Source organism: Furipterus horrens, unplaced genomic scaffold (assembly GCF_987537825.1).
Source record: "Furipterus horrens unplaced genomic scaffold, mFurHor1.1.pri manual_scaffold_10, whole genome shotgun sequence".
Taxonomy (NCBI): domain Eukaryota; kingdom Metazoa; phylum Chordata; class Mammalia; order Chiroptera; family Furipteridae; genus Furipterus; species Furipterus horrens.
The window spans coordinates 91,407,436-91,423,050 of NW_028327180.1; positions in this window are offsets into that span (position 1 = coordinate 91,407,436).

Here is a 15,615-nt window from a genome sequence, read left to right on the forward strand (position 1 = left end):
ACCCAAGTAGGGTTCCAAACTTTTCCACACATCACGTGGGATGCTATTTCTTAAGTATAATTTCCTTTTTGTGTTTTGCCCATGAGAAAAGGAGGTCTAAAAACAGCAGTCATCAGCCAAACCACAATAAAGAGCTTCTCTCCTTCCTATTCTCATGGGGTTTCTAGATGCATTTTTTTGGGTATGATCCATATGTGAAAGAAGAGACAAAAATATGTCTTAACTGCCAAGTGGATACACTCACTGCAGGTTAGTCACTGAAAAAATATAAATTAGTTGAGAGCTATGAAGTCAACTGTGCCCTTGAAATGACAAATTCTGTGTGTATGTGGGCCCTGATTTATATAAATGAAGCTTAGAGAAATCTCCAATTCAACTCAAATAGAAAATTAATTATTAACCTCATATCACCTAGCATCATAAAAGCAAAGATATCATGATTAGAGGGAATGAGCGTGTTTTCTACAGCTTTCATTTAAAACTGGATTCTCTTTTAAGTCATCGTCTTTAGATCTTCTGTAATTAACCTTGAAATGACAATATGGGTTTATGAGCTTAATTTGCTTACTTAGACGCATAAAAGCAAAGATTTTCTTCAAAAAACATTGACAAATATTCATGTCACTCTGCATGTGTTCACATTTTACTTCGCATTTCTCTAAGTGTGAATTTTTTATACTGATAGCCTCTCCATCCACTTAACTTTGGAGCTAGCATCTGCACAAAATAGATTTCCTAAAGCTAATAACAAAGCAACATAAAACTCATGGTAATATAATATATCTGATTTGTCCTCAGTATCTTACTGGTTTTAAGTGATATTTCTATGGAGTTATTTCTGTTAAGGGAAAATAGAGCTTAAGTAAAGAAAATTCTTAGAACTCTTTACTTCCAAATGGGACAACTGTAATAGAACAACAATAAAAAGTAAAAAAGTAAATACTCAACACAAACATTAAAAAAAGCTTCTTTTTTATTGTTTTTCCCAGTAAGATATGGCAAAAAGACCCTAATTAGCTAATGCTAGGCACTGTATTTGCTTCATGTCAGTTTGTCCTCAAAATAACCTCATAAGTTAGGTATACCGCGTTACTTCAAAGGGATTGGCCAAGGCTTTGAAAGAATAGTTATTGGCCAAGAATTATACAGCTACTACTTAATAAAGCCAATATTTAAACCCAGGTCCATGTGGCTACAGAGTTCTAGTTCTTAAACACATTTCCATGGAAAGCCACAGATGTTTCCAGCATAAATGTTACTCACACCAACTATCATGTTGAGGTTAAGTCTGTGCCCGACAGGAACAACTGCACTGCGCTCCCTCTGGACAGCGGGGTGTGGGGAGGAAGAGCCATTCCCATGGAGGCCAGCACTTTTTCCGTCTGTGCGATCATGATGTCTACTTCTCTCTAAATAAGTAGAGAGGTGTTGAAATTTCCCCAAAGAACAGACATGCATACCTATCCCAGAGAGTGCGTAATGCCTAATATGCAATAATTGTGTTCATCTTTATTTCCTAAAGCTCCAACTATACAAATATATTTGCAAACAATGACCTGGTGATACAGCCTTTTCTAGGACGATGTGATGGACCAGGAGAGTATACGCATCTACCCTAGATATGCAAGAGATGAGGGTGGTTTGCATCGCTTACTGTTAGCGTGCATGGGAATCTGTGTGGAGGTTCGCATGTGGACAGAAGGGAAAAGGAGAGTATTCAAAATCCTCTAGCCGCGACAGAATTATTTTGAGTTACCTACTGATACATGTCTTCAGAGCATAGGGTATTTTAAATCTCTTATTTAAAGAACCCCATGTATTCTGTAATTCATGCATTAGTTGAATTTTATTTAATATTTTGAATATTTTTTATCCTTTAAAAGTATGCAACCAAAATTACATAGTCTGAAATTGTCATTAAGTTTGATTTACTACTCTGTTGCTTGCTAAGTAGAAATATATTAAAAAGCCTCTAACCGCATTAGAGAATACAGTGCTAAGCTGTGATAAACCTAAAACTATGTATATTGTATTATCGTGTGTTAGTAGTTTTCAGATTAAAGACAACTTACAGACTGAGTAGGAACTCATTGCAAAGATGTGCAACTATACATATATATTCAATAATTTGCTAATGCTGTGGCATATTAGTAAAAAATTCAAGGTATGACAACTAAATAATGTTTGTTTAGATGAGAACCAGACAGTAGACGCTCTCAGTTGCCTACACAACAGTCATTTCTCCTTCTTCCTTGCTAACACAACTCCAGTTTGTGTGGGTCACCATATGCTCAGCTCTAGCAAATGAATCATGATTGGTCTGAGCAAATTATTATTCCCTTGCCTGCAGTGGGTCTTGGGATAAACATTCAATTAGCTCTGACCAAAAAGCAAGGAGAATCTATTATGTGCTCCAGAAAAAGATTTTCCTCACTGAAAGAGACACACTAGAGAAAACCCTTTTATATACACCATCTTCCTATGCAAGATCTGCTCGATAGAGACGTCAGTCAGGGCCCTGCTGCCAACTTCCAACCATGAGAAATGGCCAAGAGAATCACAGAATCACACAGAGGCTGCACCAACACCTGCCTCTGAACCACCAACCTGGGGAGCACCTACCACCGTACTTTTCACCACGTAAAGTCCACAATTGCCTATAATGTGAAAGCCACTATTAGTGGAGTTTTAAAGTAGCTGTTTTTGAAAGCATTTCATCTGATACTGTGCTCTTCGGGAGGTATGATGACCTATAGTGACCTGGGGAAAATAGAAATCTATCGTAAGACCTTTCTCTGCTGCATAAAGCAGTGCCCGTCCAATGTCTCCCTGCATTTTGCCACATGGGAGCAGTGAGAAGAGACAATTAAATTTTTGAAAACTGGAAAACTTGCTCATGAAATTAGGCAGATTAGATAAAATGATAGAAGGTATTTATAAATGTTCGCGGTGTAGAACTCCTCACACTGATGTTGAGGAAGAAAAGACAAAGCACAGACGAAAAGAGGGTGAGTTTTTCAAGCGGAAGGACTGACTTGCTAATCTCCAATGGAGAGTCCTAGGGGTTCGTGACACTGTTTTAAACAAGGTACAACGTCTAGTTAAAGACCAGTTATGCAATTTTCTGTGCGGCTTTTGTAGCCTTGCTATCTGAGGCAACATCTGTTTCTTTCATTAGAGTAAGCACATCAAAGCAGCTGTGAGGCCCAGGAATGTATATATAAGCAGAGATGCCCGTGCCCACGCATGAACATGAACACACACACACACAAACCATTATTTATGACAGTTCATCTTTTAGCTCATTGAAGAAAATGAGAGTGATTTCTACCCAACTGGATTGGGGGTAAGAGTCCTTTGTTGAAAACACACAAGTGCTAACTGCTAGTTAAATAAATCAGCTAGTGGGAACTCAGACAATGCATATTAATACTTCTTAATACTGTATCTGAAAAGAATGACTATTTACACATATTCTTCAATGAATTATTTATTCCTCTTTCCTTCAGAGATAAACCCAAGTCAGTGTCAGTCTCAGTAAGCATGGATAAAACTGAATGATTTTAAAATATAGCAATGAGTCAATTGCTTGAAAAAGCTGACTCTCTAAGCCTATCGCTAACAAGGCCCTTTGCCCTTTACACATTTGAGTTCCAAATGCTGAGCAAAGTGCCTGGCACAGAGTAGTGGCTCCATAAATTTTTGTGGAATAAAGGCTTGAATGACAGGAAATGAATAAACCAGTAATTCCCCAAATCTGAACACTCTGTTTCCCTTTTCTAGATTACGGACACTGTGTTTTGTGAAACGCCTTTGAAACTCTAGGTATTTTCCATTTTTTAAACCATAAGGACACATTTAACTCGACATAATTTAGATAATCGGAACTAGCGTGAAGAACTGTTCGATTTTAGTTTTATGAATGTTATGCATTCATAAACTGAGAGTGGGTAATATGTGGCCTGCAGTAGGGATCCAGGACTTTGAAAATAACTCACTGACCCGACAGTACCTGAGCAGCCCAGTGCCTGTCCAAAGAATCCTAGGCTAAGGATCACTGTTGCTGGTGTGGCCCAGGCCTGTTCTGGAGAGTATACTTTGACAAAAAATGACTCTCTTGAGTTTGTTAAGATCGTCCTCTTCATCACAGTTTCAGGTAAGAATCCTAGGAAGCAATAAAGGAAGATACCCATCTGGACAGCCAGTACAGCTCACATAGTCCTGGGATGGAAGATATTGCAGCCAATTGTCCTGTGTCTTGCCCTCCTCTGTCCAGAGGAAAGGAAATGACCTTGAACAACCTCACATTCAACTTCTCATATCAAGCATATTGTTGCTCTACTTGAAATGATCCTTCATACAAACCTTGGTTATTATTCCCTGCTTCTAATTTCCTAGGTTGTGATAACATCAAGAATATCCTAGTAAACTCTCCTCTGCCCTTATTTCTTATAACAATTAATGTAATCAATCCATTTTGAAGTCACCTCTTCCTTCTCAGAATTCCTAAACCATGTGTCACCTGTCCCAATCCTTTGCCTGTGTGTGGACTGTCCTATACTGCCTCACTACATATAGCCAACCTCATAATATTTCAGCAGAAAAAGTGCATCCTTGGTAATTTTATCACGATCATTATTATTTTAACAATATGTAGCTTTTAGTTTTTAAATATTATGTTCTAGATGCTTTGTTAGGCGCTTCATAAGTGTGTGTAAGAATTACATCTCAGGTATGTACTAAGAACTGTGTCTTTTCTTAGCCTACGCCAGAGTAGAAACAAAGGCCTGAAGAAGGGGCGAGCCCAACTATACCTCCTTGACTCTAAGGTGGCTGTCACCCCTTGAATACTAGGCAAAGCATTTATCTCTATGCATCTCTTATTTCCTTCCTAGATCATGAACCTTGAGCTTACAGAGGGCAGGAGGAGACAGAAGGGGCGAGAGTGGAGAGTTCTGAGTGACCAAAGGAGAGAGAAGTTTGCATTCTGCAGGGCCAGAGTGGAAGGGGCAACTCCACCGGTGGTACTAATGAATGAACGACCCATTGTCTCAGCAGTCCTGGTGACTTGTAAGTCCCTGAAGTAAGGGTGTCTAAGTTTATGAGTTGTTATGTAGTTCTTCCCACTTACTCTAAATTAGGAGGCATTGGTCCACATGATATGTATTATATAGAAGGGTTTCATAAAAATGATCTCCATGTCTATACAGCTGGGGAGTTTACCTTAATTAGAAACCCCTAAAGGACTAAAATTATATTCTATACATCTTAAGGGAACAGTAATTATCCTATTAACTAATATACTCAATTAACTAAACTTTCCCGCTCATCAAAAACATGCTTAATGATGGGAGTTTATTCAGATAAGAGATAGCATAGGCTACTGGAAGCCCAGTAAACCTCAGAAGGCAATAAGATTAAGAAACAGTTACAACCCATCTCTGTCCTCTGTCATCAAAGCAAACATCAAACTCTAATGGTCATCCTTTTGATCCTAAGTCACATAAAATGTTATCAAAGATAACAACTTTAAAAGTTAAGCAATGCCAGGAGCACACCCATTATTATAGAATAAGCTGGTCTCAGAAACTTCAGCTTACCTTACTAGTTAACCAGAAGAATTTTTTAAATGATTTTAATTATTTTCATCCCTCCTTCCAAGATACAAAGTACTAGTTAAGCAAGTTTTTCAGATTTGTTTACTGCATAAATTGTAACATTGTTAACCATGAAGGAATTGATTGTTCTTGCCACCTAATTAGTGAAACAAACCTCCACTTAGCACTTTGTGCTGAAAATGTGTCCCCACTTCATTACACAGATATTGGAAACTGCAATCTGGTTGCTATGGTGACAGCAAGATTCCCATGGGGATTTTTGTGTTTGGCTGACATACCTAGATCAGACAGAATATGATTAAAAGGAGAGAATCTAACTTAAAGCAATTTTTGCTCAAAAAATGCAAAATTATATTTTTGAAACCTCCAATTCCAAATAAAATGATTGCATAATTCTTCACAGAAATAACTAACTTTTTGTATTTCATTATTCTCAGACCTTTTTTCCTAGTTGGAAGATAAAAATGATTATTACATAAACACTCAGATCATAACCCCCATTTTATTAAGTATAGTAACGTATAAACGATGTTACAGAGTTAAGCCAAGGCAAAGAAGACAAAAGTTAAGAAGTCAGAGTTAAGCCAAAACAAATACGGCAAAAGATGTATGGCCTTAAAGCCACAAATAAATCAGAGACAGAGATTGCTTTATGTTAATGCAATTCAGTGACAGTAATTGGCAGGGAAACAGGTTGACAAAGGCAATTCATTAAAAGATATAGCGTTCTTTGGTTGGACGCTAGACTCTTTCCTGTCCATCCTTTATACTAGGCGTCTGCATTCATTTGCGGCACTTACTTTGCACAATTTGACGTATCTAATTGAGCTCTTGGGTCAATATGAAAATATGAAACAAATTCCAGTCAGTAAATAATTATTGAAACCTTACTCATTCCAAAATAAATGTAACAGTATAAATTTTTTTATACTTTAATTCTTTTAAATATTTGATTGATTTCAAAATATGCCGTAGCTTATTTGCATATTTTGGCCTGATTTCTGTCAAGACAAAGGTGTCACTACCAACAGTGTGTGCAAGACCCAGAGGCAGAGCGGGCCTAGGACGGTATGACATGTGCTTAAAAAGTAGACTCCAGAGCAGGTAACACCAGCAAAGAGTGGAGAGAGAAGTCACTTGACCGTAGAAGCCCCAAATGGTCAGGAAGGCTCTTAGCAGAATCTGCAATTTGACTGCAACCTTGAATAAAGTAAGATATTGGGCAGGAAACCAAGGCTTAGTAGACCCACAACCCTGTTGGGAAGCTAATTTTAAAAGTATGTAGTTTCTGTTAAATCAGGGTCAACAAGAGCAAAAAAAAAGTCATTATTGAAGTCACATACCACACAGAATAGCTAGCTCTGGCACTGGACATGCGGATTTGAGAAAAGAAGTGATAACTCTTCTGAGAACTTAACCACATAATATAGTTGATTATATTATACTGGTGAACATTGACTCAAGAGAGCCCCAAAATCACCATCAAACTGTGTTTCATAGAACATCATCACACAGAAATCATTTGCCAGCCTGAATAATGAATTAGCGGAATTATAAAGAGAGGGAGATCTGACCACACAACTTTAAAACTCAACAGCAAAGCCTTTAGCATTACTTATCTTGCTAGCTTCAACATCCCTAGAAGCACAAAAGATAAATAATGTATAAAATAAAAATATAAAACCAGCCTTTGATAATCTAGATTCCATTTACTCAAGGCAAAATAATATATACTAAATTTTCTGTATGTCTGTAGAATTCTTCATTATTTAAAGTCAGTATATGCCATGTATAGTGCGTATAATCTACCTTCAGGGCTACTTTACGTGTCAGATTTGTGGCTTCACTTTTAGCTCCTCTTATGCCAGCTAGAATTCTCCTAAGCATTATACTGATCCACTCAGTGATTGGAGCAGTCACGCATAGGCTCATAGGTGCGGAGCAGTTGTAATTTTTGTGCATAATTCATGAGCAAGTGTCTGAGCTTTAAACATTATTGTCAGTTATTTATTGAGCCAATTCCTACTCATCACTGCAGAAGATACATGGCTATATTATTAGTTATATAAGTTTATTTAGACATTAGTCTACAGACAAATATGAAAGGATATGGGGACGTTTTTGTTTGTTTTTAAGCCCATTATTTTGAAATAATTTTATATTCACATACACTTTTTAGAAATGACATTGGGAGATCTTGTGCACCCTTACCCAGCTTCACTCAATGGTAACCTCTTATAAAATTGTAATACAATATCCAAACTTGAATACTGACACCATCATTTCTCCAAGAAAAATAGACAAATGCCCAATAAGCACATCATTAGTCATCAGGGAACCCTGGCTGGTTTGGCTCAGTGGATTGAGCGTCGGCCTGCGAGCTAAGTGTCACTGGTTCGATCTTCCAGTCAGGGCACATCAGAGAAGGAAAACTCTGACTCCAAAAAACCTCCGCTGCCTTGCGGCATACCTCTTCAGGGGAAAGGCTAAGGGAGTAAACCCCGACAGAAAATCCGGAGCCGGAGTCCCTAAGGCGGTTTGACGTTGTAGTCAACGCCGGCAACTCCTGCGGCGCACCTGAAGCCAAGCTGTATTGACTCCGTCTTTCCCTTGGACCCTTCAGCTGCGAAGAGAGGGGGTGTCTGCTGCATGGGCAACAGCAGACCCTCCATATCACCCTGCCCAGGCTCTGTAGCTTCAGCTTCACTGGAGAGGACACTCCAGCGTCATCGCAAGATGTCGATTCAACACGGGAGGAGACAGATACCATGTCACTCCCGAGTCGGACTGCACAGCCATTCTCGGCGGTGCAGATAGACTCTTAAGAAGCTACACCATCGTCTCTCGAGACGGACGACTGCCGACGAGTAGCTGATCTGCAATACAAACTCTCCGCCTGTGCGCTTGTCAGTAGATGTTGCTTCAACGTTCACTGTCTCAAATGCCCTACAGTGGAATCAGAGGAAATAAAGGGATGGTTTTTCATCTTTTTTCCTCTTGCTTTTCCATGTCACTCACTCACTGTGCCCCTGGACTCCCATTACAGTCCCATTCCCTCCTTTTATCTCCCCATGCTCCCAGGCTGATATTAGCTAATCTTGTTTCTTTAACACCATACGATCTGTATTCAATAGGGCAGCCAACGCAGTTAATGTTAAAACACCAAATCATGTCACTCCTCTCCCCAAAATCACCATATGGTTCTCATCTCAATCAGAGTTAAAGCGCAGGGCTTTGTTGCTATTTGGCTGGTTGCTACAATGGTCTACAAGAGTTGACACAGGCATTTCTTAAACCTGGGTATATGTTAGAACCACCAGGGGAGCTGAAAATCCAGTTTAAAAAAAGTATTTACTCACTTATCTGAACTAAAAAGATTTTATAAAGCAGGTATATCATCATAGCCCTAAATCAAGTATAGATAATGTTACCAAGAAATGGCAGCTATGGCAACAGATATACAAAAGCACATTTTGAATACTGTTAAAATCAGGTTTGTCAATAACACCTCCCAACCGTCCACACAAAGACACAGATCAAATCTTAGGCATCATCTTTGGTTTTCCTCTTCTTCTCACACCCTTAGAGCCCATCCATTACCAAATCCTGTGGCTCTACTTTGAAAATATAACTTTTATAGAGGAAGTCATTAATGGTCAACAAATATCCCCACTCTTTTTCAAATTTCCAGTCCCTATGCAGTTAGGTTGAAACCATGGAATTAGTTCAAGCCAAATAAGTTACAATGGCAATAATGAGTATCACTTCTGGTCTAAAATAATTAAGAGCTGATGTGCCTCCTTTATCTTGTTCTTCCTCTGCAGCAGTGACCTTGAAGGCCACGTGTCCCAAATGGCATGGTTAGAAAATGGAAGATATTTGGATTCCCAAGTCACCATTTGGAGGAGAGAGATTCTTTAGGGAGCTGCCCAAACTGCATCAGACTCTTGAGATGAGAAATACACTTTTATTGGGCTAAGCCCTGAGATTTCGGGATTTGCGTCTTGTATCAGCTAGCATTAATTACTCAGAAAATTAACAAGATTGATACTAGAAAGAGGCTGGGGCTTTTCTAATGAAAACAAAAGGGATCAATTATTGGGGAAGCCAGAAAAATGAAATTGAAAGTTGAAAAGATATTCATTTCTTTTACATTAGCAAAACATGTGATTGTGCTATTGTCTACAGTAACTTATAGTCATATCACTACTAAGCTAGCAACACTAGGAAAAGTGGGAGGATAGAGCATTAGTGTGAGCTCCCTAGTATTGGCTCTAAAAGTGTCGCCTCCCCACAGGGGAATTTCCTGTCCCCAGTCCCCACAATTTAGTCTTGCATTCTGCACTATATCACTTCATATTACTCACCGTTACCCTAAATTACAAATATGCTGTTTACTTATTGAAGATGTCTCACTAGAAAAAACATCTCATGAAAAAGGGAGAGTCCCATGTTTACCAGTTTATCAGAATCTTTAAGAGTGACTGCCACATAGAAACAAAAATAAATGTTAAAGAAAGAGAGAATAAGTACATTCTAATTATTTGAGGCAAAGACATTTAATTAATACACTAGTGTCTGTCTTTTCTTCTCTTCCTCTCTCTCTCATTCTCCTTCACCTTCTTGTTCTCCCTACAGTCTCTCTTCTCTTTTTTTCTCTATGCCTTTGCTTTATTCTTTTCTCCCTAAAGACTAGTTTGCCTGTTACCATGTTCACATAGTAACCCTACAGCTTCCATATTAATGTGTTTTCTCACTATACTGAAATTCCAAATTACCTTGAGAAATAATCTGATTGAGTAGCATGGGTCATTTATGACCTGTCATCTGTGGTCATTTGTCAGGGAGGTATATATATATATTAAATATATATTTTTAAAAGGACAGTACACATTATTCTATTTTTTAATATCTGTTATATTTATTGTCACATTGTCATTAAATATGCTCCCAATAAAGTTTTGCTCCAAACATGTAGTTGTGAACAAGTACCTCCAAAGATTTTGGAATATTGCTTTATGTATAATTTAATTAAAACATTAATTATTTGCTCTTTAAAATGGTCAGTAATGTCACTCAACTATCTATTTCTTTTTAGAATGCAACTTTTAAGGCTTTTTTAAAATGACCTTTTATGGTTAGAATCCTGAGGAACCATCCGATAAAGAATTTATGTCATGTATAGGGCACAGTTGTTTGAAAAGTCATTGATCAGCTTCCTCTTTATTATTCTCTTGTCAAGAGCATTTGTAGTAGATACTATTCAAAATTACTGCTTAAGGACATTGTTTCATTTCTTCTGTCTTTCCTTTAGGAAAAGAAAAATTAAACAGCTCAAGCAGTCAATTTGTGAGCAAATGAAAAAGAAAGTTTGCAACAATTTACTGTGGCACTTTCCTGGAAAAGTCACAGATCACACTAGAGATTCTCACAGTAAGTACCTTATTTAGGAGTGTGAAACATGTCTATAAATATAGCTATGAATTAAGAATAAACATAGCATATACTTTATAAATGATGCTTTAAATATTAACTCAATTAGGTAGTCTAGTCTAATCATGTCTATTTACATAGATTTGGGAAAACAATTTTAATACATTATTTTATTACTATTTGATAATTTTTTAATGTACAAATGGTATACAGTTATATATTATATGTGTATATATAATAGATATATACTTATCTGCATAAATGCATAGTGTCTGCTGGTTAAAAACATAAAATTTAAATCAGTTCTAAAACTATTATGAGTGAGTAGTTATCTTCTCTTGACTCTCTCCTGAAATTCTTCAGATACTCCTTATCTTCTGCTGCCCAGAAGCTGTCAAATTTTACTGCAATGCTAAGGTTTTAAAATTTTTACTCCATAACATGTCTCTTCTGTTTCCCTTCTCATACCAATCAGAAATACATTTATGCATGTCAAGCAGATGATTATCTTTTATTTTACACTGGAAAAAGGTTTAACACTCCCCATATTCATTCATTTCAAAAATACACACGCAAATTGACTATACACTAAACATTGAAGAAACAATAATAAATAAGCCAATTCCTTCCCACAAATTGTCAAAAGTCTAATAAATACAAATTATGAAGTCCTTACTCTATGCCAAGAGGTGGTCTACAAAGTATAGCAGCTCACTTTATTTTTTAAACCCTTTGACTTAGGGTTAATGCCATTTTTAAACTGTGATAAATTACTTAACAAGCCCAGGTTCAGATTGTGTCATTTTTCAAATCGCTGGACATTTAATTCTTAAGTGCAAATATTAGGAATTAAGATAGTGTTTGAAACACTATTTGATGGAATTTCAATAAGAACCTAAGGACCTTACGATCCCATTTTATCAAAAACTGTCTTCTCTGAGATGATTGCTAAGGAATTTAATCAAATATATCCCTAACAAATGGAAACCCAAAACATCCCTTTGGTATTAGGTGGGCCAATAGTGACATCCAAATGCAAGACTTTCTCATAACCTGGATCAAACACACAGCTTAGGCTTGTGTCCTAAGCAGACTTCTCCGGCAAAGAACAGAAGCTCACCAGGATGATTCCCTAGGTTTAAGAAATGCTCTGAGAGGAAGCATAGAGATAAGGGATGGGTAACTGGTCCTCTCACAGAGGACTGGGCCCTACTTAGTCTACTTATGGGTACTGGAGACAAGGAGAAGAAAGAAGGGAAAAAGCTTCACAGTGACCTTGATGGCTAATAACAACCATCTAACCACTGACCCAGAAGCTGAACAATTACCTTAGGTTTCTTCTTCTAAGAAAAGTTTTAGAGAAAACAGCACTTATTCTCATCAAATTAGTAAACACTGAAGCCAGAATATAACCCAGATCTTTTTCACTTCAAGAATTAATATTTTAACTGCTCTACTTTGAAATAAAAATGTTATCCTTGTATTTTAAATGGAGTTTTATTTACAAACATGAACTAACTGAGGAGCTACTCAAAGGATAGATTTTTCAGCATGATTCCTCTGCTTATCTTTCTAGAAAACTGCTTCTTCCCACTACACCTGTTCACACCGCTCAATCCTTACCTGTATATTCTTGCCAAAGTACTTTTTCCTCAGATTTTAATAACCCTTCTTAATCTTCCAATCTGATGCATAATCGAAAACTTTAGTGACGTTTGAAGAAGAGAGATCCAAATAATTATTATGATTAAATATTAACCAAAGCAATGATAATTTTAGAAGAGAACTTATTTAACCTTGCAGAAACATAGCTCTTGTTTTAACCTTAAACCTGTAACATTAATGAAAGCACACAGTCCTCTATTTTGCCAGAAATGCTCATTCTGGGTAATGGAACATCTAGCCAATGAAATCCCCATTGAATTGCTAAGTTGTGCTTTTCTTATTTTTAAATACATACTCCTTTCTTCCACCACCAGGTTTTGGGGGAGGTCTGCTCTTCAATGTCTCTGTGCCTTTGACATGTGTTTTCCCTACTTCTGGAATTATTTTTCCGCTCTCTATTCTGTGAACTATGAATTATCAATCTTTAACCCTCAGATCACATGATGAAGGTCGCAGCACCCCACCTCACAAAATTGCGTGCCTACAAAATTGTACACAATGTTTTCTGTGCCACAACACTGTAACATTCTTGAAGGAAAAGACCATATCCTACTCAACTCTGAAAACTTCCTCCGCCAAAGCTTATCTCTATTCCTATCTATGAAATGAACAGTGTTTGGAAGGGAACTGGTACAGAAATCCACAACTCTCAACTCTCAGGCAATTAATTCCTCTCCCTCAACTCCACACCTATTAACACCCATATGAATATAACAAGTAAGCACAGACTTGGTGTTGTAACTGCTATATAGTGAATCGTTCTAAGAAATTCATGTCTTATAATGCTGGAATAGTATGAAAAGGTTAATTTTTGGTGACTCTTTCTGATCCATGTTAAGCAGAACAACAAAATGTAGCTTCGGATTTTCAGTCTTGCTCCTATATGATTTACTGGAACAGAGATAAGTTATCCTACAAGAAATTTCAAGTTGCATGTCCATTTCTTTGGTTAGTCGATAACTCCATTTACATAGGGAAATCTTTGATTCAGCTGTTCACCTTTATAGGCCATAACAAAAATCTATGGGCAAAAAAAGAGATAAATTACTGACAAAGATATATAATCTTGACACATAGGAATATCAAAGACCAGCTCTTCTAATTTATTAGGGCTGAGTTCATAAGAAATAGTGGAATACATGAAGGCACTCAGATAGTCTGTGATTTAGACTATCTAAATCATTATAGATTTAGAATAATTTTTAAATAATTTTCTAAAAAGATCATTTTATGATTCTAAAAACTTTTTAGAATCAATTTTAGATGATTCTTAATAAGGTTTTCTTTTATAGTTCCACAGAAATCTTTAAACATTTACTAAGTGCCAGGCACGATTGTTTTAGGTAAAGAAGAAAGTCAACTAGAGCATCATTCCCATGATCCTTTATTAGAAAATACCCGGCAGAAGAAGGCTTTGAAGAAGTATCTAACTTAAGTTGTAGGGCATTAACAAGAGGAGGTTGGCCAAAATTCAGCTCTCTTCAGGAGTAATTGATGAGAGATAGTCCATGAAAAGGTAGGAATTGGCCTAAATTACCATGCATTGATTGAAGAATGTGGATTTTATCAAGAGGGATACAGAGGAACAGTAAGGCGATAAAGTTGTATGTACAAAGAAATGGGGGAAAGAGTCACAGGGAACAAGGCCATGCATTTTTAAATATACAGCCATAAGATAATGAGGGACCACTGAAGACATCTTATCACCAGCAATATGAAAATAGACTCTTCATCTGCAAAAAGGCAAAATACACAGATGCCTCACTTCAGATCCTGACACGTAAACACTAACAGTATAAGACATAGTTAAAAGTTGTGTTGATTGAAAAAACTTTGATATTATCAAAAATTTTGGGTGTTATCAAAATTTTTCTTATGTCCACAATATCCAGAGGGAAATCTTCCCTGGGGTCTCACATTCAGAAAACTGTTGGGTTTCTTCTAATAAATTGTTTTGTTTTTATTCTATAAAAACGTCCCTGGATTTATTATATTTTTCTTGCTTTTTCTGGATATTTCTAATATAATTAAAATACATCAGATATATTTTTATAAAAGACCTAAACAATTCTTAGAAATATTATTTGGAGTATGAATGAACAAACAGACATATGAATGAATGATAAATACACTGAAGATTTCCATCCCCTGAAAATTTCTTTTAAGTTCTATTGTGCTAATGTAACACTCCATTAAGTTGAATACTAAAAACAAAAGTGGCTATTATTTAAAATGTGATGTTGGGCATTCTCCCAGAGCACATTTTTCTACACCAGAAAGTTAGAGTTTTACTGGCCTTAATTCCTGTCTCTAAACTCATTTCATATCCAAACAAGCTGTTCTATTCAATAAATATTTATAGAGCTCCCTCCTGACATGCATTCAAAGTTGTTCTGTCAAAGAGAAAAGGTTAGTGAAGCTCAATTAGAGCGAGTGGAATGCATGAGAGAACAGAACCGTCTTCGGCGTTGTTTGAACATTAATACTGAGCTACTCAAGTCCATGCCCTTGGATAAGGAATTTTGTTGCTCTGGGCTGCAAATGACAGATGAGTCAGTAGCACCTGCCCACGTCAATCTCTGTATCAGGACAGGTAATAAACCAACCCATCAGAGTTACACATGATAATAGAAAGAAAAAAGTTATTTTCAGGTCAGCATTTCTCAGCTGTTGCATGTCCTTACACAGCCCACCCACGCTGTTGCCTGGGGGCTGTGTTCCACCTCAGAGGAAGGTACCATCTAATACAGAAGATTTCTGCAGAAGAGACAACTAAGTAAAATATTTAGAGGACCTTCTGGAAGAAAAGGAAATGTTTCTCCAAACTCTATTTTCTCATCTCCTAATTGTGCCTCTTAAGTAAAAGCTAAGATAGGCAGTAATTGCCACTGGATATAAA